This window comes from Lagenorhynchus albirostris, chromosome 5 (assembly GCF_949774975.1).
Source record: "Lagenorhynchus albirostris chromosome 5, mLagAlb1.1, whole genome shotgun sequence".
Classification (NCBI taxonomy): domain Eukaryota; kingdom Metazoa; phylum Chordata; class Mammalia; order Artiodactyla; family Delphinidae; genus Lagenorhynchus; species Lagenorhynchus albirostris.
Window position 1 is genome coordinate 46,581,756 of NC_083099.1, and position 27,660 is coordinate 46,609,415.

Sequence of the window (27,660 nt, forward strand, 5' to 3'; positions counted from 1 at the left end):
CAAATATATCAGAAGAGTATTCCCAAAGAGTACTGTATACAATCTTTCCAAAACTCAAAAGAAGCTGATCAAACACTGTGACTCTTTTAATTGTTGGAGGTTCAAAATGAAATATATTGCGACCCCTCTTTTTAGAGGAGTTATCCCAGCATGCTCACTAAGTTTAATTATCTTCTGCCATAATTCATCAGGGTTTTGCATAGGTAATTCTGATAAAATAAAAACAAATATGATGGGCACAGTCAGTGCTGCATTCTTTAAGTCTGTATATTACGAGTGGTTCTAATTTCTGTCATTGCACCTGTGATACAATGTTGTTTCAGTTTCATTAATCTGTCAAAGGAGGGAAGCTTTAAAGACTTCCATTTGCCTTTTCCCCAATAGTAGTTCTTACTGCATAGGTCAGGGGACCCAATGTCAGTGTTTTGCTAACTTTATCTTCTCTAATTATACATTCAGGAATAGGTGAAACAGCCAATGATTGGATCTGTAAACTAATAGACTTGCTGTGGCATGGCCTTGGAGCAGGACCAAGTCCTTATTCTAATCACAGTGCTTCTGTATAATCCCATTGTAAGAAGGCAACTATGACAGTATTTTGAGTCTCTTGATATTAGTTTTCTCCCTAGACTCTATATCCAAGAGCCATTAGACCATCTTGAGGATAATAATGAATAAAGATTTTGTATCCATTATGATCCTCAAAATGGTCTAATTGGAGAATAAACTGTGTATTATGTTCCAAAAATAAAATTATAATATATAGTGATGCTCTATATTAAACACTGTTAAGCTATATTACATCTATGCATGCAAATGGAAATGTAAACATATCTGTATTTAGGTATACATATATAGGGATACATGTGATAAAGAGATAGATACAGCTATCTATATATAAAGACATAAATATAAAGGTATACATAATAGATATATTTAATGTCTCTCTATTACAAAGGTTTTAATGATTATAAAGGTAATCATTATTGAAGTTACAAGTCAATTCTCTTTTGACTCAGAGAGACACTGAGGCTCATAGAGGTGAAGTACCTCTTAGGAAAACATTTAGCCAGTAGCACAGCTAAGTCTAAATCGGACATCCTGACTCCTAGCACAGTAATCCTTTCTGCGGTTCCCTTTTTATTCAGGAACTTTCTATTATGGCTCTTCACATTGCCTAATTAAGATATATCTTAAAAGTTTGAAAAAGAAAGTAGGCAAATACCAATAAAACATGTACTCATTTTAACATCAAATAATCCAATACTTTGTGCAGTGTTATTGGCTTTTAACAGCCCAGTGAGATTCATTCTGCCACTTTATTCTTCAAAGTAATGTGTCCTAATTACATGTGAAATGTTACACTGCATTAGTATGAAGGTATAATCAATGAATGGCCAGTTCATTCAGTATTTTGAAGACTTTTGCAGAATGGAAGGTCATGCCTGATGAGAATACAATAGCAAGAGTGTCACCCAGTGCTTATAGCAATTCCACAGTAATTAGAGTATTACTTTTACTTAGATGCAGTGTTTTTTTGTTTTTTTGGTTTTTTTGCGGTATGCAGGCCTCTCACTGCTGTGGCCTCTCCCATTTCGGAGCATAGGCTCCGGACGCGCAGGCTCAGTGGCCATGGCTCATGGGCCCAGCCTCTCCGTGGCATGTGGGATCCTCCCGGACCGGGGCATGAACCCATGTCCCCTGCATCGGCAGGCAGACTGTCAACCACTGCGCCACCAGGGAAGCCCTAGGTGCAGTGTTTAACTGGGTTACTACCTAAAGTAAAACTTAATATCAAGCTGTTCTTGCTTTAAATATTTTATCAGCAACCCAATTCCTAACTGAAATGTAAGACCAGTACCTAACTATAAATGTCCTTTAAGTGTAGTCCATTTTATGAGTCTATTAGAGCAGTGAGTATACATCTTTCAACAAGTGATATTGTAAAACACAGCTAAAGAGGCATATAGTCAAATTTCTGAGAATTTTTTTCAACAAATACTTATCGTATATCTGAGCAGAGTGCTGAATACAGTGTGGTAGGAGAAGCAAATGAATGCTGTGACCAACAGGTTTAAAAAATACTAACAATAATAATAATAACATAAATGATACCACTTAATTGCATGAACAAGCTTTTTCCCTGGACATTATAATCTCAATTTTATAAATGTGCAAACTGAGATAAAGTTAAATTACCTGCTTAGTATCATTCAGCTATATGAATGTACATGATTTTAACTCGTTTATTTGCCAGAAAAGTATTCTGCATTTATGTCAAATTTGAGAACAACTGGTTCCTGCTCTCAAAGCTTTCATTACTTAATGATAGATGGAACTCACAATTAACAACACAACTAGGTACCTTTAGGAGAATATATACAGGTTTAAACACAATGATTAGCGGGCTCTATAGAGTTAGCATTTAAATTTGACTTTAGCAAATGTAGCATGAGTCCCAGATAGGGTAATATTTGACCCTGGATTTGCATGGACAAACAAAAAGTTAGGTTACTTCAGTGATATTGAAGGCTGTGAGTAAAGACAAGTCAAGAAAGACCCTGGCATGTCCAGGTGTTAACAAGCAGTTTGGTACCTACAAAATACAAAATACGTAAAGAATAGCAGAAGAAGAGGGTTCAGTATCAAGAGATAAGATTATATGAACTTATAAGAGGAAATCTTATGAAGTACTCAACTTGCCATGCTAAGACATTTTAAAGTTTTTCTACTGGCAATAAGAAGAAACATAAAAAATGAACAGTGAGGGAATGGTCTCAGGTGAAATGGCATGTGGAGTGACTGAAATCAAGGGAGTCATTTGGGAGGATATTGTAAGGATTTAACTGCAGTTAGATACACTTCTCCACATATCTAATGAGTAAGTATGTATCCAGAATCATTCTATAAACTGGATGGTTAATACTACTTATGGTAATGACATCCATTTTGATATCACTCTATAGCCTAAATTTATCTCATATACTACCATATTCAATGCTAGGGGTGGGAGACATGAAAAAGGCAATGCAGGTATTCTATCAGCGTTCTAAGATGCAGAATTTGTATTAGAAAAATAAAGATACCTGCTCAGACTCATACGAGCAATAACTGAAGAAAACAAAAGGAGAGCTTGAGGCTCCTAACCCTATTCGTCATGTCTTACAGCAAGCTCTAAGTAACAAAGGCAAATGATATCAAATTTTAATCTGCATAAATTAACACCATACTAACAGTTAATGGAATAATTATTTATTGCTAGCACAAATGAATCACTGATGAGAAAAGCTACCCATCCTTAATCAAATCTAAAACCTTGCAGAGAACACAGAAATCAACATAATAATTACTAAAACTAGTAATTCCTCTTTAGCTACTACTTAATTTTAAAAATCATAGTAATTTACATCTTTAATTTATACCCCTTCATCCACAATGCAACAGAACACATTGAGGTAAAATGTCTTGTTTTAAATGCTATAAATTACTTGAAATCTTGTCAAAAGTATGAGTCCAGTTCTTATAATTTCTTTGGATGCAGTCTTGGTAGCAAGATTTTTGGAAATAGACTTCAAAAACTCTGAAATCAAAGTTTTACTGAGTAAAGAGGGCTTATGAAAGAACAAGAAGAGGATGAAGGATTTATAGCACAGCTTCCCCACATAACCTCACAAAATAAAATCAAGGAGACTTTTCTGTCAAAGGGAATGGATATGGTTCAATCATGATAAAGCTTTCAAATGTATCTCTAGACACACCTAGATCAAAATGACAAATGGCTGAGCATTCACCACTGTAGAGTTTCCCAATTTTTTATGCATGGATATATAGAAAAATGAAAACTCTCAGCAACTTGGAAAAAGAAAGACTGGCAGACAAATTGACAATATGAGGGGGAATCTCTTATTAATGATAAGATATGGCATCCAAATCTGAAAAACCTAACTGAAATTGAACTTACAGCATGTACCACAATTGCTTCATGAGAAGACACTAAGGAAAAAGTTAGAAAGTTGTTTCATTCTTATATCTATTACCCACCATCTGCTGACCCAGAAATTTGGGGCACAGAATGCTCAGAGAAGATGGCATTTACTTCCTCACATAGGGAATTGACTTATAAGTTAAGATTATCCCTCCCTTCAACCTCTGAAATTCCATATTCTCCACATTCACGGTGTATTTTAAAAGTAGGGTAGGTAGTTGTAAATATCACAAGTCACACGCTGAAATTAGGAACTGACTGGTGGTAGCATTGTATATTTAGAGATGTCCAGTCATGAAGTGGGAGAGAATTATGACTTTGTGTACCCACAAAAGAACTTGAAAGTCAGGCAAACAGAATAAAAGGAAGACACCAGTAGAAAAGAATAAAAAAATTAAAGTGCTAAAATCAAGGAATTGTGCTAGAAGTTTGGCATTTCTTGAGTTCATTTGTAGCTGGAGAATTGAAAAACAAAGTTAAAAAGTCCAGAGAAAACCATAATTCAAAAAGACACATGTACCCCAACATTCACTGCAGCACTATTTACAATAGCCCGGACACGGAGACAACCTAAATGCCCATCAACAGAGGAATGGATAAAGATGTGGGACATGTATAAAATGGAATACAACTCAGCCATAAAAAGGAACGAAATTGGGTCCTTTGTATAGACGTGGATGGACCTAGAGATTATCATAGAGTGAAGTAGGTATGAAAGAGAGAAACAAATATCGTATATCAATGCATATATGTGGAATCCGAAAAAATTGGTATAGACAATCTTATTTACAAAGCAGAAATAGAGACACAGACGTAAAGAACAAACATATGGATGCTAAGGGGAAAAGGGAGGGGGTGGGATGAACTGGGAGATTGGGATTGACATACATACACTATTGATACTATGTATAAAATAGATAACTAATGAGAACCTACTGTATAGCACAGGGAACTCTACTCAATGGTCTGTGGTGACCTAACTGGGAAGGAAATCCAAAAAAGAGGGGATATATGTATATATTATAGCTGATTCACTTTGCTGTACAGTGGAAACTAACACAACATTGTAAAGCAACTATACTCCAATAAAAATTAAAAAACAAAACAAAACAAAACCTTGTTAGGAGGTTGAAAGGTAAACAGGTACTCCCTATTATTGGATAATCTTGTAGTCTTTTTTCTTTAATAGATAACAAGAATGTGCTTCAATGCATAACATCTAAAATCACCAGGAGAAAGCTGGCTAATATTAAAAAGCAAGAAAATATTAAATACTCAATAGAAGAAATAAGGAAAAATGTCATGGAAATGACAAATCTATTCAAATCTATACTAAAAAGAGTAAAGAGCAGAATTAATCCAATCAACACAAAAAACAAACTAAGAACAAAACAAAAGAAACAACAAAAAATGCAGTAAACCACTAAAACAACTCATCAGTTGTTGAGCAAGTTTGAAGAAAAGCTCTTAGAATGGAAAAGAAAGGACAAAGAAATGAACATTATGAGAGACAGAATATTATCATTATAGATAATTGGGAACAAAAATCCAAGATGTGAATATTGAAAATAACAAATCATATTACACAGAAACTAAGCTACTTGTGTACAGGAGAGACATACAGAGTCAGGCAAAAACAATAACAACAGCAACTGTGCAGGCAAATCTTAAATATTAATAAGTATATTGTCTACTAAAAAGCAGCAACCAACTATATAAAATGCCCAAAGTTTTAAACAAAAGTACTACCCTTAAACAATATCTCCTTTGCAACTAGTAAGTAGATAAATGTGTCCCTGAGATGTAATGCATAGCATAGTGATTATAGTCAATGATACTGTATTATAAACTTCAAAGTTTCTGAGAGACTAGAATTTAATTGTTCTCACCACCAAAAAAGTTATAATTATGTGACGTTAGAGGTGTCAGATAACTCTATGGTGATAATTGTATTGCAATATATAAATGTATCAAACCAAGATATTGCACATCATAAACTTACAGAATGTAGTATGTCCATTATATCTGAATAAGAAAATAATAAAAAAATAAAATTACTAGACATGCAAAGAAACAGAAAACTCTGTCCCACCTTGAGCAGGAAAAACCAATAAATAAAAACTTAATTTCAAGAAGACTCAGATTTTGAATTTAGCAGTAAAAGACTTCAAGGAAGCTAATATAAATGCATTACAGTAACACAAGAATGAGGCAAAAATAAATAAACAAATGTTAAACTTATTTGAAAAGGAGTTTTAAAAAACTATATTCAAAACGCATTACTGTATATGTAGAAAATACTAAAACAATTACAAAATTCTACTAGAATTAACTAGATTTAGTAAATTTGTAGAATAGGAAATAAATTTACAACAATTAATTTATTTATATATACTTGAAGTGAGTATTCCAAAATAAATTATAATTAATGTTTTTTAACCATTCATAGTATCATTAAAAGAAAATAAGAATAATTTTAGCAAAGATGTGCAAGTCCTATACACTAAAATCTACAAAATATTACTGAAAATAATTAAGGAAGGCCTAAGCAAATGGCAAACTACATTCTTTTCATGATTTGTAAGACTTGGTTTTGTTAAAGTGATAATTCTCCCCAAAGTGATTTATACATATAACACTATCCCAAACAAAATCTCAGCAGCCCTTTTAAAGAACCTGACTAGCTTATTCCCAATTTTTATAAATAAAAAAATTGACATTACAAAAGGCAACATAAATTTTAAAATTAAAAAACAAAGTTAAGGAGTTGTAGTACATTATTGTTATACTGTAATCAGGACAGTATGGTATTGTCACAAGCATAGATATTAAATATATAAGTTATTGGAACAGAAAGGAGTGTTTGCATGGGCCCACATGGTGACCCACACATATATGGATTCAATTTGATTTTATTAAAGTGACAAGATAATTCAATGGGAAAAGTACGGTCTTTCCAACAAAAGATACTGAAGTAACTGTATACTCATGTGGAAAAAAATAAATAACCTTCGGGCTTCCCTGGTGGCACAGTGGTTGAGAGTCCGCCTGCCGCTGCAGGGGACACGGTTTCGTGCCCCGGTCTGGGAAGATCCCACATGCCGCGGAGCAGCTGGGCCCGTGAGCCATGGCCGCTGAACCTGCGCGTCCGGAGCCTGTGCTCCGCAACGGGAGAGGCCACAACAGTGAGATGACACATATAAAAAGTAATTTCAAACGGATTATACAGATTTGTATATAAGAGCTAAAGTCAGAAATATCTAAAAGAAAACTTGGGGGAAAAACATGACCTTAGGTTAGCAAATATTTCTTTGATAGAACAGAAAATACACAAAACTTAAAGGAAAAAAATGACAAATTAACCTTTGTCAAAATTAACTTTTGGCCATCTGAAGGCACTATTCAGAAAATGAAGAGAGGGACAGACAAGGGACAGGGATTTCCTTGCCTCTGAGACGTCCGGGTTCTCGGCTCGGCGGCGTGACTCGGCGCTCCGCGAGCTGTAGTTCCGCGGGACGTACTGGGCGCTCTCAGCTTGCACGACGCGCATGCGCTCAGTGCGCCAGGAAACGGCGGCGACGGCGCGCTTTTCTGTTTTTCCTAGTGGAGCTCTGGGATCCTGGCTTTCCCGCAAATGCAGCCCCTCACTCCCACCCCTCCCGCGTTTGGCTCCCTGCATGGGGGTCGGGGTTCATCTGTGACCGCCTCATGAGGAAATGGTGACAGTTGGCACCCCAACAACTTGGAGCTTCGCTGGCCTCCAGGCCGCATGACTGGCCTCACCTGTACACCTGGAGCCAGTCGGCCCAGTGGCCCGTTCCTGCTCAGCAGCAGCAGTTTGGCTGGGCTCAGCTGCTCCAGCTGCTACTGCTTCTCGAAGCGCTCCAGTTCTTCATGACCTTTGGACGAGCGAGTTCAAATGCAACAGCATGAGCATGATGGAGAGCTGAGAAGAAGGTGCAGCAGTGAGGTGCGTCCATTAGGCTGTGGCTTCCTCACCACTGGTTGGGGTCTGTGTCCTGGGACCCCTGGGCACCCCGAATCACGGCTGTCCCAGCACGGAGGAAGTGGCAATGGCTTCAGCTGTCGTGCTGCAACCCCGTGAACCCCATGCCCCAAGCCTAGAACACCTCACCAAAGGGTAACCCAGGCCAGATGAGGCAGGCAAAGGGGAGCACCTACCAGCTACCCACCCTTGTTCTGTGGCAGCCCCTCCAATTGACATGACACAGATGCACCCCAAGGGGTAGATGCTGCCGGCCCTTGGGTGGTTAGGGGAGGGTTTGGGACCATGGGGGGCCCCAGAAAGACCAGGGGTAGGGTGCCATTTTTCTCTGCTGCTTGGCACCCATCTACGTCCCAATCCAAGCTTCCTCCTGCAGAAGGTCACTTTTGTAAGCTCTTCCCATGGTAACTACAGGGCTGGATCCTACCCCACCTCCAGAAGGGCCTGGGGGTCAGGGATAGCACCCATATACTCCCTTCCCCAGTGAGGCTGGCCTCGTGTTCAGCAGGTCCTGCCAGCTTGTCCCCATGAATCCTGGGAACCATCAACCCACTACTGATACTATTGCACTAAGTTTTTCTTTGACCACAACCTGTTGGTTTGCTTCTTAAAATCTACAACCATCACTTCTCATGTCTCATCCTGAGCATAGGCAGTACCCTGAGGACATAGCATGATCTTCCCATTGGGAGATGGTACAGGAAAGCATGGTCTGGCTGGGAACCTAAGGACCCACAGGATCTTCCTAGTTAGACCTGAAAGCTCTTCTGTGAAGCTGCCCTGGGCGCGGTACAGCTGTCCCCTAGCCTGTGCTGCCTGGCCTTGCCCTACCAGTGTCAGCATTACTGTCCTTTCCTCTGAGACCAGGGCTACAGAAACAGGTCCTGACCATACCCTATTCCTGGGAGTTGAGTAGCTTGCTGGGACCCCAGTTAAATCTGTCTCCAACATTCCCCACATGTACTTTCCCCCATATGCTCAACTGTAAATATTACTCCCTTTCCAGAAACAAATTCCAAGGAAGCAAGACCTAAGTACTTACCAGGGATCCATCTTGGGTCAGAATGCAAGCCTCAACTCCTTCAGGGAGACACACCATGGTCAGCCTGGCCAGGAACTTGATGAGGCGCAGAGACGCTGGCCCAGCTGGCAAGAAGCTGAGTAAGTACAAGGAGTTTGTTATTCAGCACCTAAAACATGCATCTGCTTAGGCCACTGGCACTAGGAGGCAGAGGCAGGGCTCTGCACTTTCCTCTTGTAGCACTGTCCAGTTGCCACACTGATCCACACTTCTCTGTGCAGCAGATATGTGTGGAGCCCTGCTTAGTATCAGGTCCAGGGATTCCTACCTCCAATTCTCCAGCCCTTTCCTCAGCCCCACCCATCTGCCACCCAGCTCAGTGACCCCTCTGTAAACCTGGCAAGTCACTCAATCTCTCAAAGCCTCTAAGCCCAGTTTCTTCATCTGTAAAATGGATAAATGTAGGAAACTCACTGAGGTCAGCCCCTGGCTGTGATCACTGTGGTCTCAATCACCACTGCTTACTACAGGAGCTGTAGAATGTTGAGGAGATGCCACTAAAACACAAACAGCACAGGGCTCAACACATGACACATAGTGTGAGGTCTTTAGCTTGACTTGTTAAAACACATTGTCACCATAAACCCTAAGAAATGTAAACACTCACAAAGAAAAAAAAGAGAGAGAAGGAAATCAAAACAGAATACTACCAGAAAATTAGCATGAAAGCAGTGATGGAGAAAATGAGGGACAAAAAGGTATAAGACATACAGAAAACAAATAGCAAAATGGCAGAAGTACTTCCTTATCAGTAATTACTTCAAAAGTAGATGGATTAATCTTGCCAGTCAAAAAGCAGAGATTGACAGAATGGATAAAAGACATGATCCAACTACACACTGTCTATAAAAGACTCACTTTGGACTCATACAAGTTGAAGGTGAAAGGATAGAAGAAATAGCCCGTGAAAAATAGTAATCTAAAGAGAGCTGGGGTGGCTATACTAATATCAGACAAAATACACTGTAAATAAAAAGTTATAGGAGGACCTTCGAGATGGCAGAGGAGTAAGATGTGGAGATCACCTTTCTCCCCACAAATACATCAAAAATGCATCTACATGTGGAACAATTCCTACAGAACACCTACTGAATGCTGGAAGAAGACCTCAGACCTCCCAAAAAGGCAAGAAACTCCCCATGTACCTGGGTAGGGCAAAAGAAAAAAAAAAAAAAACAGAGACAAAAGAATAGGGATGGGACCTACACCTCTGGGAGGGAGCTGTGAAGGAGGAAAAGTTTTCACACACTAGGAAGCCCCTTCGTGGGTGGAGACGGGGTGTGGGCGGGGGGAAAGCTTCGGAGCCATAGAGGAGAGCACAGCCACAGGGGTGCGGAGGGCAAAGCGGAGAGATTCCCTCACAGAGGATCAGTGCCAACCAGCACTCACCAGCCCGAGAGGCTTGTCTGCTCACCCGCCGGCCAGAACAGGTTGGGGCTGGGAGCTGAGGCTCCGGCTTTGGAGGTCAGATCCCAGGTAGAGGGCTGGGGTGGACTGCGTGAACACAGCCTGAAGGGGGTACTGCCACAGCTAGCCGGGAGGGGGTCCAGGAAAATGTCTGGAGCTGCCGAAGAGGCAAGAAACCATTGTTTTGGGACGCGAGGAGAGGGGATTCAGAGCACCGCCTAAATGAACTCCAGAGATGGGCACGAGCCGCGGCTATCAGCGGGGATATCAGAGACGGGCGGGGCATGAAACGCTAAGGCTGCTGCTGCCGCCACCAAGAAGCCTGTGTGCAAGCACAGGGCACAATCCACACCTTCACTCCCCGGGATCCTGTGCAGCCTGCCAGCGCCAGGGTCCTGTGATCCAGGGACAACTTCCCCAGGAGAACACACAGCGTGCCTCAGGCTGTTGCAACATCACGCCGGCCTCTGCTGTGGCAGGCTCGCCCTGCATTCCGTACCCCTCCCCGCGCCTCCCCCCCCACCCCCGACCCCAGCCTGAGTGAGCCAGAGCCCCCTAATCAGGCACTCCTTTAACTCCATCCTGTCTGGGTGAAGAACAGACGCCCTCAGGTGACCTACACGCAGAGTCAGGGCCAAATCCAAAGCTGAACCCCAGGAGCTGTATGAACAAAGAAGAGACAGGGAAGTTTCTCCTAGCAGCTTCAGGAGCTGCAGATTAAATCTTCACAACCAACCTGATGGACCCTGCACCTGTGTAATACCTGAATAGACAATGAATCATCCTAAAACTGAGGCAGTGGACTAACAACCTGACTTTACACATAAAGCAATTAGAGAAAGAAGAACAAAACCCCCCAAAGTTAGCAGAAGGAAAGAAATCACAAAGATCAGATCAGAAAGAAATGAAAAACAAATGAAGGAAACAGTAGTAAAGATCAATAAAACTAAAAGCTGGTTCTTTGAGAAGATAAACAAAATTGATAAACCGTTACCCAGACTCATCAAGAATAAAAGGGAGAAGACTCAAATCAACAGAATTAGAAATGAAAAAGGAGAAGTAACAACTGACACTGTAGAAATACAAAGCATCATGAGAGATTACTACAAGCAACTCTATGCCAATAAAATGGACAGCCTGGAAGAAATGGACAAATTCTTAGAAAAGCAGAACCTTCCAAGAATGACCCAGGAAGAAATACGAAATATAAACAGACCAATCACAAGCACTGAAATTGAAACTGTGATTAAAAATCTTCCAACGAACAAAATCCCAGGACCAGATGGCTTCACAGGCGAATTCTATGAAACATTTGGAGAACAGCTAACACCTATCCTTCTCAAACTCTTCCAAAATATAGCAGAGGGAGGAACACTCCCAAACTTATTCTATGAGGCCACCATCACCCTGATACGAAAACCAGACAAGGATGTTGCAAAACAAGAAAACTACAGGCCAACATCACTGATGAACGTAGATGCAAAAATCCTCAACAAAATACTAACAAACAGAATCCAGTAGCACATTAAAAGGATCATACACCATGATCAAGTGGGGTTTATCCCAGGAATGCAAGGATTCTTCAATATACGCAAATCAATCAATGTGATACACCATATTAACAAATTGAAGGATAAAAACCATATGATCATCTCAGTAGATGCAGAAAAAGCTTTCAACAAAATTCAACACTCATTTATGACAAAAACCCTCCAGAAAGTAAGCATAGAGGAAACTTACCTCAACATAATAAAGGCCATATATGACAAACCCACAGCCAACATCATTCTCAATGGTGAAAAAGTGAAACCATTTCCTCTAAGATCAGGAACAAGACAAGGCTGCCCACTGTCACCACTATTATTCAAAATAGTTTTGGAAGTTTTAGCCACAGCAGTCAAAGAAGAAAAAGAAAAAAGAAATCCAAATGGAAAAGAAGACATAAAACTGTCACTGTTTGCAAATGACATGATACTATACATAGAGAATCCTTTAGATGCTACCAGAAAACTACTAGAGCTAATCAATGAATTTGGTAAAGTAGCAGGATACAAAATTAATGCACAGAAATCTCTTGCATTCCTAAACAATAGTGATGAAAAACCTGAAAGAGAAATGAAGGAAACACTCCCATTTACCATTGCAACTAAAAGAATAAAATACCCAGGAATAAACCTACCTCAGGAGACAAAAGACCTGTATGCAGAAAACTATAAGGCACTGATGAAAGAAATTAAAGGTGATACAAACAGATGGAGAGATATACCATGTTCTTGGATTGGAAGAATCAACACTGTGATAATTACTACACAGCCCAAAGCAATCTACATTTTCAATGCAATCCCTAACAAACTACTAGTGATAGTATGATAGGAATGATAGGAACTAGGATTTTATAAAACTGTCTAGTAATCTACAAAATATTAAGGTAAAAATAATTAAACCACTGGAGAGCCAAACCACACATCTGGGCACTAACATCATTCACTGGATACCTTGTTCCTGGACTCTGCAAACATGATCACCACCAACTGTGTGACAAGATACCCTCTTCATGAACAGCAGTGTCAGGACACATACATTCAGGCCCCTTTTGTCACATCTGACTCTGATATTACCCTGCACCCTGAAGAATGTTCCATTGTAAAGAAACTCTTAATCTCTGTTTTAGTTGCTCTATGATCCACAGTGATGTCCTCAACCAAGGTAGTTTTAGTTGCTCATGCCATAACCACGTGCCCCGTTCAGTTATCAGTTGAATTCTGAAGGCTAAAATAAACATTGCCAACATCTATTGAGTACTGGGTGCCAAAGACTGTGCTAAGATTTTTAATTTGTATTAGCTGATTCAACAAAAAAATGAATATATGAACTATATATCATTGTTATCCCCATTTTACAGATGAGAGAATGATGCATAAAATTTAAGATTCTTTATAAATAAAGTAAGGAGTAGAAGTTATAATTCATAATTCAAATCCAAGCAGTTGAATACTTGATCCAGCAATGCTAAGGCTTCATAGGCTTTCAATTAATCCCACGGTAACATGAAATGACAATGTCCCAAAATTTTATCCTCAGTGCACTGAATCCCCAGGCCCATTATGCCAGTTCTAAGTTGAAACTTTTAGTAAAATGACACATCTAATTATCAAACTGAGGCTCTCTTACAGAAATAAAGATACACTGAAATGTCCTCAAGGACAGCTTCTTAAACAACATCTAGAACTGTATCCTTTAGTTTTATTTATTTTTAAATTATTTGTTATTTTGCTGTAACAAACGGGTCTCCATTTATTGATAAAAATACAAATGCTTCCCACTTCTTTTTCACAATTTGACAGATAAACTTATCTGAATTTATGAATCAAGGCCAAGATCACTCTAATGTTTTTTAAAGTCCAATGGGAGAGCAGAGAACGGTCAAAGCTTACGCCTGCCCCTCTCTCTCCATAATACATGGTCTCCTTTGTTTCTCTCATCTGTGCTGCTGTACTGGCCTGGTGTGTAGGGGATAGAATTTTTTGCCACTAAGAAAGGAGAAGGGTCAGGAATGGCTACCAGTGCAATCTATTCTAGAAAATCAGTCTTAGACCTGATAGAGAGGAAGTTCCTCACAAAGCAGTGTCATCGTTGAGATCAAGACTTAGTAAGTAACCATATCCAGAGAAGAAGCAGCCTGAATGAAACAGCAGGAACATGTGTAGAGGACTGTTAAACATCCTGAATTCTATCTGAGTCATAAAAATATTTTGGAAGAATTAAGGCAACAGCTTAACGAGGGACTTGCTAATTCAGATCCAGGTTGTTAAAACAGTCAAACCATAGAACAGAACAGTGTTATTTTGTTTTGTTTTGTTTAAATTTTCTTGTTTTGAACAAAACATGCAAAACAGCTTTGTTTTCAGCATTTTTATAAACACCATCTACCTTTGTTTTTATATTTCCTATGCTACTTTTACAGGTGTGTGAGAATTCTGTCTTATTTGTTCTTCAGTACATTGCCAATCCTTTCATTATTTGTTTGTATAACTTAATCATGTGAATTTTCAGGAGAGCCACACAAATTGATACATTGTCTCTCAATCCACCTCTCCATCCATTAATTAATTTAATTGGTAAAAGTTAGACACTTATGTTTCAGACACCTTGATAGGTAAGCAGAGGTAGTGAATAAAAGAGATTCCATCTTTATGCTTAGGAAGTTTACAGTTGAGGGCATCTGATGTTAAACAAATAATCAAACAATAAATAATTACAATTGTGGTGGAAGAACTATGATGGAAAAATCCACTGAATATGAATGTTTATTAAAGGGTTTCCAAGGAAAATCTGTTAAGGAAAAGATTTGAAAAATTATAAGAAAGCATAAGTTTTGAAGGAGAAAACAAGTATTTCAGGGGTAACATAAAGACCCTAGAGTAAGAACAGGCATGGTATGCTCAATAAACTGAGAGACAAATGTGAATAAAGAGTTCATTATTCTCACTAGCCATGTAAAGACTATCTCCACCTAAACCTGCCAGAAATAGCATACAGCCAGCAGGAGAGTAATAGCTCCCTTATCTAAGATGCTTCTGAAAAGAGTCAATATCTCCACTAAGAGTTATGGTCATGAACATTAGAGAGAGAGAGAGAGGAAGACAGCGAGACAGAGAGAGAGAGAGAGCTCAACCCTCGAAGAGCTCTTTACTGTTCATTGAGGACTGGCCAGTTTAAACAGTTATCATTTATGCCTAAGTCCCCAAGACTTGACTTCTCTGCTAGTTTCCCAGACTTCCCTACGTATACCCCTATACTAGAAACAAAAGGAGGTGGGGAAAGAGGAAAACTGGAACCTAGAATTGAAAACCAAGTCTATCACATCAGAGGTTAAAATGCACGTCTATCACATCAAATTTCTACTTACTCAATTCCTAACACTGTATCTTGCCTCTGGTGATTTTACATTCTTTGCACAGGATTTTCATCAGTGCACATTAAAAACAATTTCTGACTAGCATCTCATAATGCTGCAGTTCACCAAACTTTCCTCCTTGATTTGTTAACCCATTTTCTATCATACCTGCAAACTCATGTTATTCCCTGAATCTGATTTTAATTATCATATAATACTTTTATTCTTCTCTTTCCTTTATTCCTCTCTTCATTCCTGTCTCCTTTCCTCATTATTTCTTCTGTCCTTCACTCCTTTTTAACCATAAACATTTATTACATAAAAAATATGTCAAGTCCTTGTGGTATTGAATGTGGACCACCAATTGTCTTTTCAAACTCTGAAGCAGGTACTCTTCTTACTTAAATATTTCCTTCTCCTTAGCCTCCAAAGGCTAATTTCCCCTTTGATGAGAGTCACCAGCATAGGGGGTCTGGGGTCTGTGCTTATATAGTCACAATTTATTTTAGGTATGGCCATATCAATATGGGATTTTTATTATTCCTGTTTTCCATGTTTGTTTTACTTGTCAGAATAGGGCCAAGAAAATCTGTACTCCTTAAAATTTTTCTATCTGTCAGAGAATCAAATTCTTAGAAAATCTGTAATTAATTAACAGATATAAACTAGCAGAAGCCCTGAATTTCAAAACTTTTTACATATATAAAATATTACTATACTAATTACATAATCTATATCAAGTATTGGATAGGTGGTCTGACATCTATTTGCACTATAATATAATTTATTTCTCTTCCTCTTGTCCGCTATATCTCCCCCCCCCATTCTCCCTTTCTCTCTCTTACTGACTTCAAAATGTTCTTTATGTTGCCTCTAAGATCCGTCTCTCTTGCTTCAATTACAAGGCTACTTGGCCTCTTCATCTACCTCTTCTTTTATTTCAAATTATGTCTCTTCTTGGCTCTGTTTCAATTGTTAGGTTTTCTTGTTTGTTTGTTTTTCCGGTACGCGGGCCTCTCACTGTTGTGGCCTCTCCCGTTGCGGAGCACAGGCTCCTGACGCGCAGGCTCAGCGGCCATGGCTCACCGGCCCAGACGCTCCGTGGCATGTGGGATCTTCCCGGCCCAGGGCACGAACCCGTGTCCCCTGCGTCGGCAGGCGGACTCAACCGCTGCGCCACCAGGGAAGCCCATTTGTTAGGTTTTTGATAATTTTCAAATCATTGATTTCATGGTTTATAACCTGTGGTTAAAAATCTCATTTTTCAGTGTATAAGCTAAGTATTAGCTCATTTTCCTAGTTTTAGGTTCTCTGAACTAGTAGTAAGCTTTTCCATTGTCACTCTTTTGTATAAACTCTAGCAAATATCATTTGAATATCATAAATTATCTCATAGTTGTATGTGAAAATTCTTTCTCATTCATGTGTAGTTTTAGTTAAAAATATAATTCTATTCTTACTAGTCTTAAATGAATATATATTAATAGTATTTATATGATGGAAATTTGATATATAGATAATAAATTAATATTTGTTAGGTTTTTTGAAATGACTAATCACTTCTCTCTTGAAGGGGAAAAACGTGTCTATAGTAAATAATACTGAGTAAAAGCAGTGACTTGCACATACATTGAAAGAAGTGGAAAGAATTTGTAATAAGGAGATAAGACTATGAATAAAGTAATATAATAACAAAATAAAGAGATAAAGTAATACATGGGTATATTAATTTCCTACTGTAGCTAAAACAAATTGCCACACATTTCCATAGGGAAACACAAATTTATTACCTTTAGTTCTGGAGGTCAGAAGTCCAAAATCAGTCTTACTAGACTAAAATCAAGGTGTCACTAGAGCTGGTTCTTTCTTGAGGCTCTAGGACATTCCTTTTTCTTTGCTTTTTCAAGATTCTAGAGGCTGCCAATTTCACTAGCTAGTGGCCACCAATTTCACTAGCTAGTGGCCACATTACTCTAACCTCTGCTTCCATCAGATTTACTTTTCTTCACTTTGACCTTCTTATAGGGATCCTGTAATTTTACTGGGCCCATCTACATAAATCAGAATAATCTCCTTGTCTCGAGATGCTTAATTAAATCATATATGCAAAGTATCTTTCAGTATGTAAGGACAAATATTTATAGGTTCCAGGGATTAGGACATCGGAACACTTGTGGAGCCATTATTCTACAATAATATATGGGAAATATTTTTAAAAATTAAAAGCAAAATTCAAATGTTAAGTTTTAGTATTTTCATGTCAAGTGACCAAAGAATCACAAGTATGATACAGACCCCAAAGAGTAATTTCCATAGTTTTCTTTAACTTGATATTATGTTCACTTCTATTTGACCTTCACAGAAATTCTAGTAATATGTGTGACAAATACCATGATTTCCACTCTCTAGAAGAGGAAATAGATACAGTGTATTCTCGTCACTTGCTTAAGTAGCATGTATAATTAGAGACAAATTTAGGGCTAAAATCCAAATTCCTAAAACTTAGTCAAGTGTATTTCCTATTATTGTCAATATTTTTTCTTAAAAGAAAAAAAAAATCAACCACTGTAAGGATAGGAAGAATGTCTAAAGAGTCTAATCCCAATTGCACTAGTTCTTCAAGTCAGAAAGTATGTCATTTTCATCCTTGTAACCACAGGAGTACACACAGTGACTAACACATAGTAGGTGCTTAAAGTATGCTAGAGAATAATAATGGACTGAGAATTTAGATTAATAACATGAGTTTATTTGTAATTTTCCCTATATATTTGATTTATTTAGTACAGATATACAATGTTTAGTGCAACTAAAATATTATTTTTAAGGGGAAATATTAATACGTACTCATGGATATTTTACTTTGCTTTTCTGGTTGGACACCTTCCTATACATTTATTTCCTGCTGACAGCAAAACATGAAAAATCAAAGTCAGAGTAAAACAAGGCAAAAAGTAAATAAACCCTACTATGTACTCCAGGTTTAGCTGAGATTCTGTAACATTAGCTGCACCTTCACCCAGTAGTTATCATGGACAGTTCCTTCAAAGATTCTCTATATTCACCTGGTGTAATTGGTTTGTGTTGAAAATAAAATCAATGCAAATCTTGGACTTTCATCATAGAACAAAATGTTCAGTGAACCAATTTCTTCACTTTGCCTGTGATTTTCACTGCAGGTAACAAAGACCCATTTAAGGGTGTGTTATCTGTTTCCCCCATGAAATTCTGTTCCAATCTATAGTATATTGTATGACTTTGTTTCCTAGAGTCCCTATGTTTTAAATAGGGACTCTAGGAAACGCCTTCAGCACCTCCTCTCATTATAGCATAGTGTACTTTCTTATTTCTCTGATTTGGGCGTTGGCCATGAGACTTGGTTTGGCCAGTGGATTAGGAGTGGTTGTTGTATTTTCAGAACCTGTAAATGTGCTTGTGTAGTTTGACCTGGCCCTTGCACTACCACTATTCTAGAAGAGAACATGTCTTGGTTAGCCACTAACCAAGGAAGATAAAAAATACATGACAGACGTGAGCTCCACCCACAGGCTGGATCTAAGCTGAATGTAACCACTGCTTGAGGTAGAACTGCCCATTCAAGCCCAGCTGACATTACCCAAGCTTTCTTCCAATCCACACACCTGTGAACATGAGAATAAATGTTTGCTGTAATAAACCACTGAATTTTGAGTGATTTTTAACAGCATTTTTGTTTCAAAAACTGACTTATAACCTTTCCAAATTAAGCTCGAAGTTCACCCAGTCTGGCTAGTTGATTCCTATCCCCATCCCTCTCCCTCTTTTCATAACCTGTGGCTCTCACTTCTGTTATAGCAAAGCCACATATTTGCTTTTAAGTTTCTTCCTTAAAATGTTTAAGGAAAGAGCTGACATTTAGAGATAATTTGAATGTTAACTGTATTGGAAGATCTATTTTTTGCACTCCTTTTCTTTAATGAAAGGCTAAACACTACCTAAATAATGAATTAATTTTCAGGCTATGACTGTGTGGTATGCAACATCTTACTGAATATATTACCTTTTTGCTATTGGTTACAAAGTAGAGTGCACTTTTGATTTAGAATGCCTTTCTTCTCCTTATCTTTTGAACTTTCTATCTTCCTGCTCCATAAGTGAGCTAATGTAGACAAATGAGAAATATTGGTTGAACGTGAATGTTATACTTTTATTTCACCATCTTCTAGTCCTTGCTCAGACTTTGCACTGTGTAAAATAGCCATAATTAAAAATCTCAATCATTTGAAGTCATACATTATTTTATTACATTGATTATTGCTTTTTAATGATTACTATCAAGTTTCCATTAAATTCCTTTATATTCACTGTTATAAGTCTACTGATTATATATGTTGACTTCTTCTGTGAAGAGTTTTCTGTTTACTAGAGCAGAATATGCCCATGTTTTGCTGGTGATTCTCTAATGAGGACTAGCAAAGTCATATGCAAACCATTTATTTCTCAGACAGCATTTATATTTTTGTCACAAAAATATTAACCCCCTTTCAATATTATAGCTATTACTTTACTCCTAAAGGGCTCATATCTAATGTCCACCAAATGCTAGTTTTGAGGCCATTAATCCTTAACTGTCTGATTCAGAGATACTAATTCTCTCAAATATGTTTGTTAAATCGCGATAATATAACTTATTCATGCAGTAGGTCCTAATTGTTTCTAGAAGATTCGAGGTAAAGGAAGGATCTTATTGTTCATGTTTCAATTTCACACATAATCTCTGTGAAACGGTTAGATTATCGTATACTGAAAAATCCTCCCACTAATCAAGCATGAGAAGCCAAAAAATATATACTGCACAGATGGGCAGTTAATTTCTTTCCCATTGAGCTTGCAATGTGCTCCATGATTTTGCAACAGCTGTGATGAGAATGGTGGATATCCCCAATCTATGCTTCATTTAACTTCAGGAACTCTAAGAGAGTGCATTGTGTAGGAAATAAAACTGTATTTTTAAGCAATGGAGCTTGTTGTCCTGAAGGAGCATTTCATTTTTAACAGCTGAAGTTTTAGCACAAATGTTGATAATTGTATATTTCTTTTTTCTGACAACTTTATCTTCTGACAACTTAGATTGTATTTCATCACTAAACACATACTGTCGACTTAGTCCTAGACACACTAGAAAATCAATGGGATCTTGATGCAGTAAATGGAAGAATTGTACAGTAAATATTGTGTTTCAATTGTTTACCACTGAAGTTTAGTTTTCAAAGACATTGATAATGCCATATTACATTTGTATAGCACTTTTTGTATTCAAAAGCATTCTCCTGTCAAATGGGAATAAAAATGCCTATCCTACCCTCTTCACAGAGCTGATGATATGATTACATGACATAAAAGAAATAAAATACTTTCTAAAGTATGGGTTTATCATTGTCATCATGCCTGAGGAAAATTTTAGTCAGTAAAAAGTGCAGAGGCTTGGAAACAAGAACTGGATTTCACTTCTGGTTCCACTACTTACAATATGTATAAAACTTGGTAATTTCCTTACTTTTACACTGAGCCTCAGTTTTTTTGATGTGTAAAAATTTTGAATAATTATAAATTAACAGATAAGGGGTGTGTGTGTGTGTGTGTGTATACACGCTTGAAAATTACAGGAGTTTATATATGGAAAATGCATAGTTCAGTGTTGAGTTAATGTATGTCATTTAAAATTTTTAGATACCATAAAAGCCATTATTTTAAAAGTATCAACTGTGGATAGACTGGTAGAAGACACATTTTAACAACAGATATTAAGGGCCTACATCAAATCCAAGAAAGAAGAGGAAATATAATGGCTGAAGGAAATCTTGTGTCCCTTGTCCTCCATTTAGTATGCCTAAGTGGTATATTTAGTATTTCTGCTTAGACAGAGCCATTTGATGGTCATATTTCTGGTGGATCTGTAACTGCTAGATTATATATCATAGATCATAATCCCTTTAGAAACAATCCTTGTTAAATTTCTAGAGGTAACTCAAAACTCCTCCATAGCATCCTCTTCCAATCTCCAAGAATTGGTCAAGTCACTTCATCCCCAGAGAGTAAAAGCGTTATTCAGGTTTTAGAATAATAAAATGAGTAACCATGACAATGGGTAATATTGGTATACTGAGTTAAAATTTCGAATATACATAGTTATGGTCCCTTTTGAGACTTTCTCCAATATAACTAAAGTAGTAAAAATTAATGGCTATTTTCTGTGATTTCCTTTTTTTTGAGACTTCTTTTGCTGTTGCATTTTTCTTCCTATGTAATGGAGTAGAAATAACAGTAAGGTTAATTTTTCCAAAGAAGGTGCTCATTAATTTATTGTGCTCCCTTAATTGGAATCAGTTTCCTTTCCTGCTTTCTCACTTCCACGAGTCTCAAGGGGACATAAACCCAAGGCTCTTTAGAAAGAAAGCCCTACCATCTTTTCTTTCATGTATTTCTCTCTCTCTCTCCCATTCATATGTCATAATATGGATGCTGTTGTATAGGACATCCTTCTTTACCTGATGCCCCAGGCTCAAAGGCTCACAGTTCTGTGGTTCATGAGCTAAACCATCTACTCTGGTGCAGAGGATATGCTTGAATCAATCATTGTATCCTCTCCCTGTTCTCTATTTAACATTCAAGTTTTAGACTTTACTATTTTCTTTTTTTTTTACTTAAATTGACAAAAATTTAATAGAAATATTATTCTGGCTGCCACTCCACCCTTATGACAACTCATTATGGTTAGAAAGTTTAGAGAATAGAGTTATTCTGTACAGTATTTCTAATACAATCCCTGGAGGTATTTAAAACTAGCCTAGATGAAGTATTACAAAGTATATTGAAGAAAATAATTTTGCACAGGCAGGGAGATTTATTTAGATTCAATACATCTTTCTTTTTTCCTATCATTGCTCCTAATTTTTAAAGGACCATTGTACAAATTATAATGTGCCTATTATTTTCTTTTTTAAAAATTTTTATTGGCGTATGGTAGCTTTACAATGTTGTATTAGTAGACTTTATTATTTTTTTACTACCTGATGTACCTTACCTTTTATTTCTTTACCTGTTTAATGTCTATCTCCTCTTCCTCCACTAGAATATTAACTCCATGTAGGCAGGGGTTTTTATAGGTTTTTTTTCCTGTTGCTTGGAGGAAATGGCAGGTGCAAAATAAATACTTGATGTACAAATAAGTCAGTACATAAATAGAAAACCTGTTTTGACTTTAAAGAAAAGACGTATTTCCAGACTTTGGCTTTCCTAGTACAGCAGAAAGGTGCCATGTTCATATTCCAGCTCAGCATGATAGAGCTCTACCACAGGAGTAAGCCAAATCTTAGCTAATAATAAATTATTGCTTTGCTTTCTTTGTGATTGTTTTTCTCAGGATCCTCACAGCTTATGCTACTGAGAACAACTAGGCAAGAGATCAAGATAATACTGCCTTGGTATTACTGCCTAAAAGTACATCAATCCATCATTTTCAAAAATAGCATGGTTTTCCTAATAATAAGAGAAATTATAATAATTCTATAAAACAAAAAATGTAAAAGTATAGAAAAAGGACACATACTCCTAAAACAGGGGAAAAATACAATAAAATTGTAGTACTTTTTATTTTAGGCATTTTTCCTAGGTGTATTTTTATTTTCTATGTTAAATTAGGTTCATTGTCTTTGTTAATGGAATCGTTTCTGCCATGATATCAGGAGTGTTGTCCCCTAGTATATGCTATATAAAACATGAATTCTAATGTTTGTATAGGGCACCAGATTATCAACCATATTGCCACATTTAGCTACTTCCCTAACATTGGGAAATTGTTTTGTTTTGTTTTTCTGTTTTGTGCTCTCATTTCAGTTTGCTATCAGTGTTTGATTAGAAATTATTTAGTAAAAACCCTTTGATTTTACAGAGAAGACAAATTAGATCCATGGATGTTTAAGTTAATTACCCAAGCATCATACATTAAGACTCAGAATTTGAACTCAAGCTCTAAATTCTTATTTCAGTACTCTAAAGAAATGCACATGGTTATTAAAAAATAAGTTGCATTACTTATTTTAAGCCTTAAGTTGTGCTCTGGATTTTTGACGTTAAACCAGATGGAATTATGGTAGAAACCTGTTATAACTGTTAGAGGAGTTGTGAGTCATAATTTTTTTCACACCAAGATCTTAATTTATTTCAATGAAAATTTACAATGAAGCAAGTATTTATAAAATTATATCTAAAGTAAATCAATAATAAAAGACTACCCAAAAGTGGTGAAGGGGGTGGCTTAAGCATAGGCAAATGGCCCTGGATGTCTGGGAATGAAGGAAGAGGCCACAGTGTAGAAGAAGAGGGAAAGAAAGGCTGTGGACACCATATTCATCCCTTTTTGGTTCCTCCAGCAATGTATTCACTAAGGTATTACCCTGTTATATGAAATAGATCAAAACAAAAGGATGGGGAAAAAAATAACCACATTCATTAAAAAATGGCCTCAGTTTTCAAGCTCAATGTCATTTATAGTAATAGTTTGTGTTTTGGGGCTTCCCTGGTGGTGCAGTGGTTGAGAGTCTGCCTGCCGGTGCAGGGGACACGGGTTCGTGCCCTGGTCTGGGAAGTTGCCACGGAGCGGCTAGGCCCGTGAGCCATGGCTGCTAAGCCTGCGCGTCTGGAGCCTGTGCTCCGCAACGGGAGAGGCCACAGTGGTGAGAGGCCCGCGTACCAAAAAAAAATACATATATATATATGTGTTTTGTAATAATGCATTATATATATACATATTTATGCATGTATGAATGTGTGTGTATATATTTCACAGTGTTAAACTCACACACATATAAATGCGTGTTCCCCAAAACAACTTTCTAGGTTTAAAAATACTGATTTAGATTGAATTAAATTTTTATTTTAATAGCATTAAAATATTTTAATTCCACTGTATATTACTTGATAAAATTTAATAGGAAGTGCTAATGAAAAGAGGGATTCTAGGTAATGTATTATAAATAATAATTTAAAAACACTAAATACTAAGAACACTAAATACTAAGATGTTCTTGTGTTTATTGTGTTTGAAAATGATTACAGTTTAAACTACTAGTTCTTTTAATTAATTTTAAATTATTATGAAACCCCATAGATATTCTTATGATATCCTTATTACTATCAAGTGAGTATCTCTAGATGGATATTGTAACAGTATTTACCAAAGGAACTAATGCAAATAACATCTTAATTTTTAAATGCTGCTGGTATATTTTTAATTTTACTTAAACCTAAACAAGCCTAAAATTAAATTGAAAGTGGTCTTCAAAGCCAAGCAGGTGTTCTGGTCAATAGCTCAATTTTATTGAAATTCAGTGAAAACTAATTAAACATTTCAAAAAGAAACCCTCCCCTATGAGAGCTTCACTTTTCTGTGAAGCCTTTTTGGAACTCCCATATTCAGAGTTGGAAAAACTAAACACCTGCTTTTAAGGGACTCATAAATGTTTAATCCTGGTGAATAGATTACTCCAGTGAGATCCAGACAAACAGAGCAGATCAAGTAAACATGAAAACAAAATACTCCCTACTCCAGAGACATTTCCTTATGCTGCCTTCCTTCAGTCATTCTATTTTTCTATTTATTAAAATTTGTATTTTCTATTGCTCATGATTATATATGTATGTATGTATATTCTTGCAAAATTATGTACATGTATGTTAGATATAAATAAGAATATTTGATATGACTTTTGATTACTTTCTTAATCTGTTAATAATTTACATATAACATATTAATAAAAATTGTATCCACAGTTAATTTCAAGTTCTTTTAATACTTGGAGTTAATCCTAGGAAAACCATGTTTTCTAAGTATAACATATATTACTTGCTTTAAATAATGAATTCTTAGAATATATCTGAAATATGCATAAGTTACCTTTGGAAAGGGGAAGAGTCATACACTCAATGGGTTATTCTGTTTATCTGACCACAGATCCCCTTTGCTTTGAACAGAACTAACATGAATCATGTAAAAATTGTAAAAAGTTAATGTAACTTACAGGTTTGGAGGATAAAGAGAATCTGTATGAAATATTAGATAGATGCATACATACATAGATAACAGATAAACATTCTACTTAGATATAAACAGTACAATTTAAATCAATAATATTATTGTGTGCTGTTTTTAATTTACAACCAGTTCTTCAATCCAATAATTCTATAAGCTGCTAAGTTAGGCAGTGCAAATAAAAATTGAAAACAAAAATACAATTGAACAAATACTTAATTCTTCAGTGGTCTAGTATGACATTTACTCTAAGTGTGCACTTGAAGACATTCTGCCAGTTTTTCAATATCTCTTCTACTGTATTTGAGTATTTGAGTGGATTTTAGGTTCTTCGTTGGCAAAGACATAAATAAGACATTTAACATCTTTTCCACACCTTAAATATGGTGTCCTATTTGGGTTGTGTAACCGAATCTAATTATACAGTTACTCTGCTCACTCAGTGGAAAACTAGGGCTTGGGAGAGCAAATATAGGATGGAATAAGGTGGTACAGAGGTGTCTAAACCAGAGAAACCTCAAAACCAACAGAAATTAAGACAGCAAAAAATAATGCCTGATTTTTTTTCCCTCACACTGCAAATTCTGTCAATCCTAACCTCCAAATATATATTATATTTGTTTCTTTTCACATCTACCATGAATACCTCCAGAATATGTCACCATTTCTCACATTTGATTACAGCTCTAGCCTCCTTACTGTCCTACCTTTCTTCTTTTTTCTACTCTTGCCTATACTCTACTATGCACAGGAGAGCTAGCGTGAACCCCCCCACCAAAAAAAATATATATATCTATATATAGGTATAATAATACCTACTGACAGACATAGCAACATGGATGAATTCAAAGGCATTATGCTGATTGAGAGAAGTCAGTTTCAAAAGATTATATATTATATGATTCCATTTATATGACATACTGGAGAAGCCAAAACTACAGTGACAAAAAATATTCAGTGTTTGCCAGAGGTTAGCGGTAGAAAGAGGATACGACTTCAAAGGAGCAGGACAAGAGAGTTTTTGGGGCACTGGGATCATTCTATGTCCTGATTGTAGTGGTAATTACACAAATCTATACATGTGCTAAAGTTGTACACCAAGAAGATTCAAATTTTCTATTAATTTAAAAAATAAAATTAATTAATTATTAGTTCTAGTTTTTCAGTTGGCCAAATATAATTTTGTATTCCTGAATAAATTATTCAACGTCTCCAGCCAGCGTTTCTTCATAAATGAAAAGAGAACAATACTGTTATTTTTAAAGGACTGCTACCTCTAAAATATAAAATGTCTCACTATCATATCCTTCTGTCTTGTTTAGGGTTATTTATTCAGTAAGTATAGAGAGACGCATTATTTGTTTCTCAGGAGAGTTCAATTGATCTAGTCATTTCTGTTAATGCAGTCTATGCAGTACCTTGTTTTTGTCAGGGAACCAATTTTGTTGGAATCCCCACAGTTTTATATACCACAGTGGGTGTTCTGCAGATGATACATACAAATTACAAGTTAACATAATTGCTAAATCTCTTTCTATAAAAATATAATGATGACAGACTAAAATAATCTAATTGTATTTTTTAACGTGAAGGTGATATGCTTAAATAAGCAATTACAAAATAAGTCAAGGAGCCCTCCTAAAATGTAATAGGCTATACAGAATCATATTTTCTGAATTCAAGTCAAGTATAATAAAATATCCGGACTTTTAAAACAAATTATTGGCAATGCAGACATAAAATCCCTTTTCAAAATAGTGATCCTCAGGTGTCATACATCTGAATTTAGATAGATACCTGACATGTTTATTCAGTCTTCTTGCAATCAAAAGGAACCATGTGCCTCTTACTGATTTAATATGAGTGTAGAATATCTCTGCAGTGAAGGGTGATTATTCTATTTCTTTTATGAGTATGAAAGTCTCATAACTCATAGACAACACAAAATGCCTAAGGAGTTTGTGAGTTATTAAGGTCAGCCATGGGAATAAAGAAGATAATCACTTTTTACCAGTGAAATATTCAATTTATTTTATGAGAAAACTTTTTTATTGATTACCACTTCAAGAATCGCAGAAACTAATAAAGAACCCAGAGGACTTTTCTGTCCATCTGTCCATATCATTCCCAGACCTATGGGACTGTGTCCTTGTTGTTTTAGAGATGGTCACACACTGAAACAATAGCAGAGAAGAATAATGATTTCTTTCAGTTA

General features: G+C 36.7%; 1 pseudogene; it reads left to right on the forward strand.

Moving 5' to 3' along the window:
• Positions 1-7,904: 7,904 nt before the first annotated feature.
• The window catches only part of LOC132520213 (dysbindin-like), a 108,826-nt pseudogene continuing 89,070 nt past the window's right edge, over positions 7,905-27,660 (forward strand).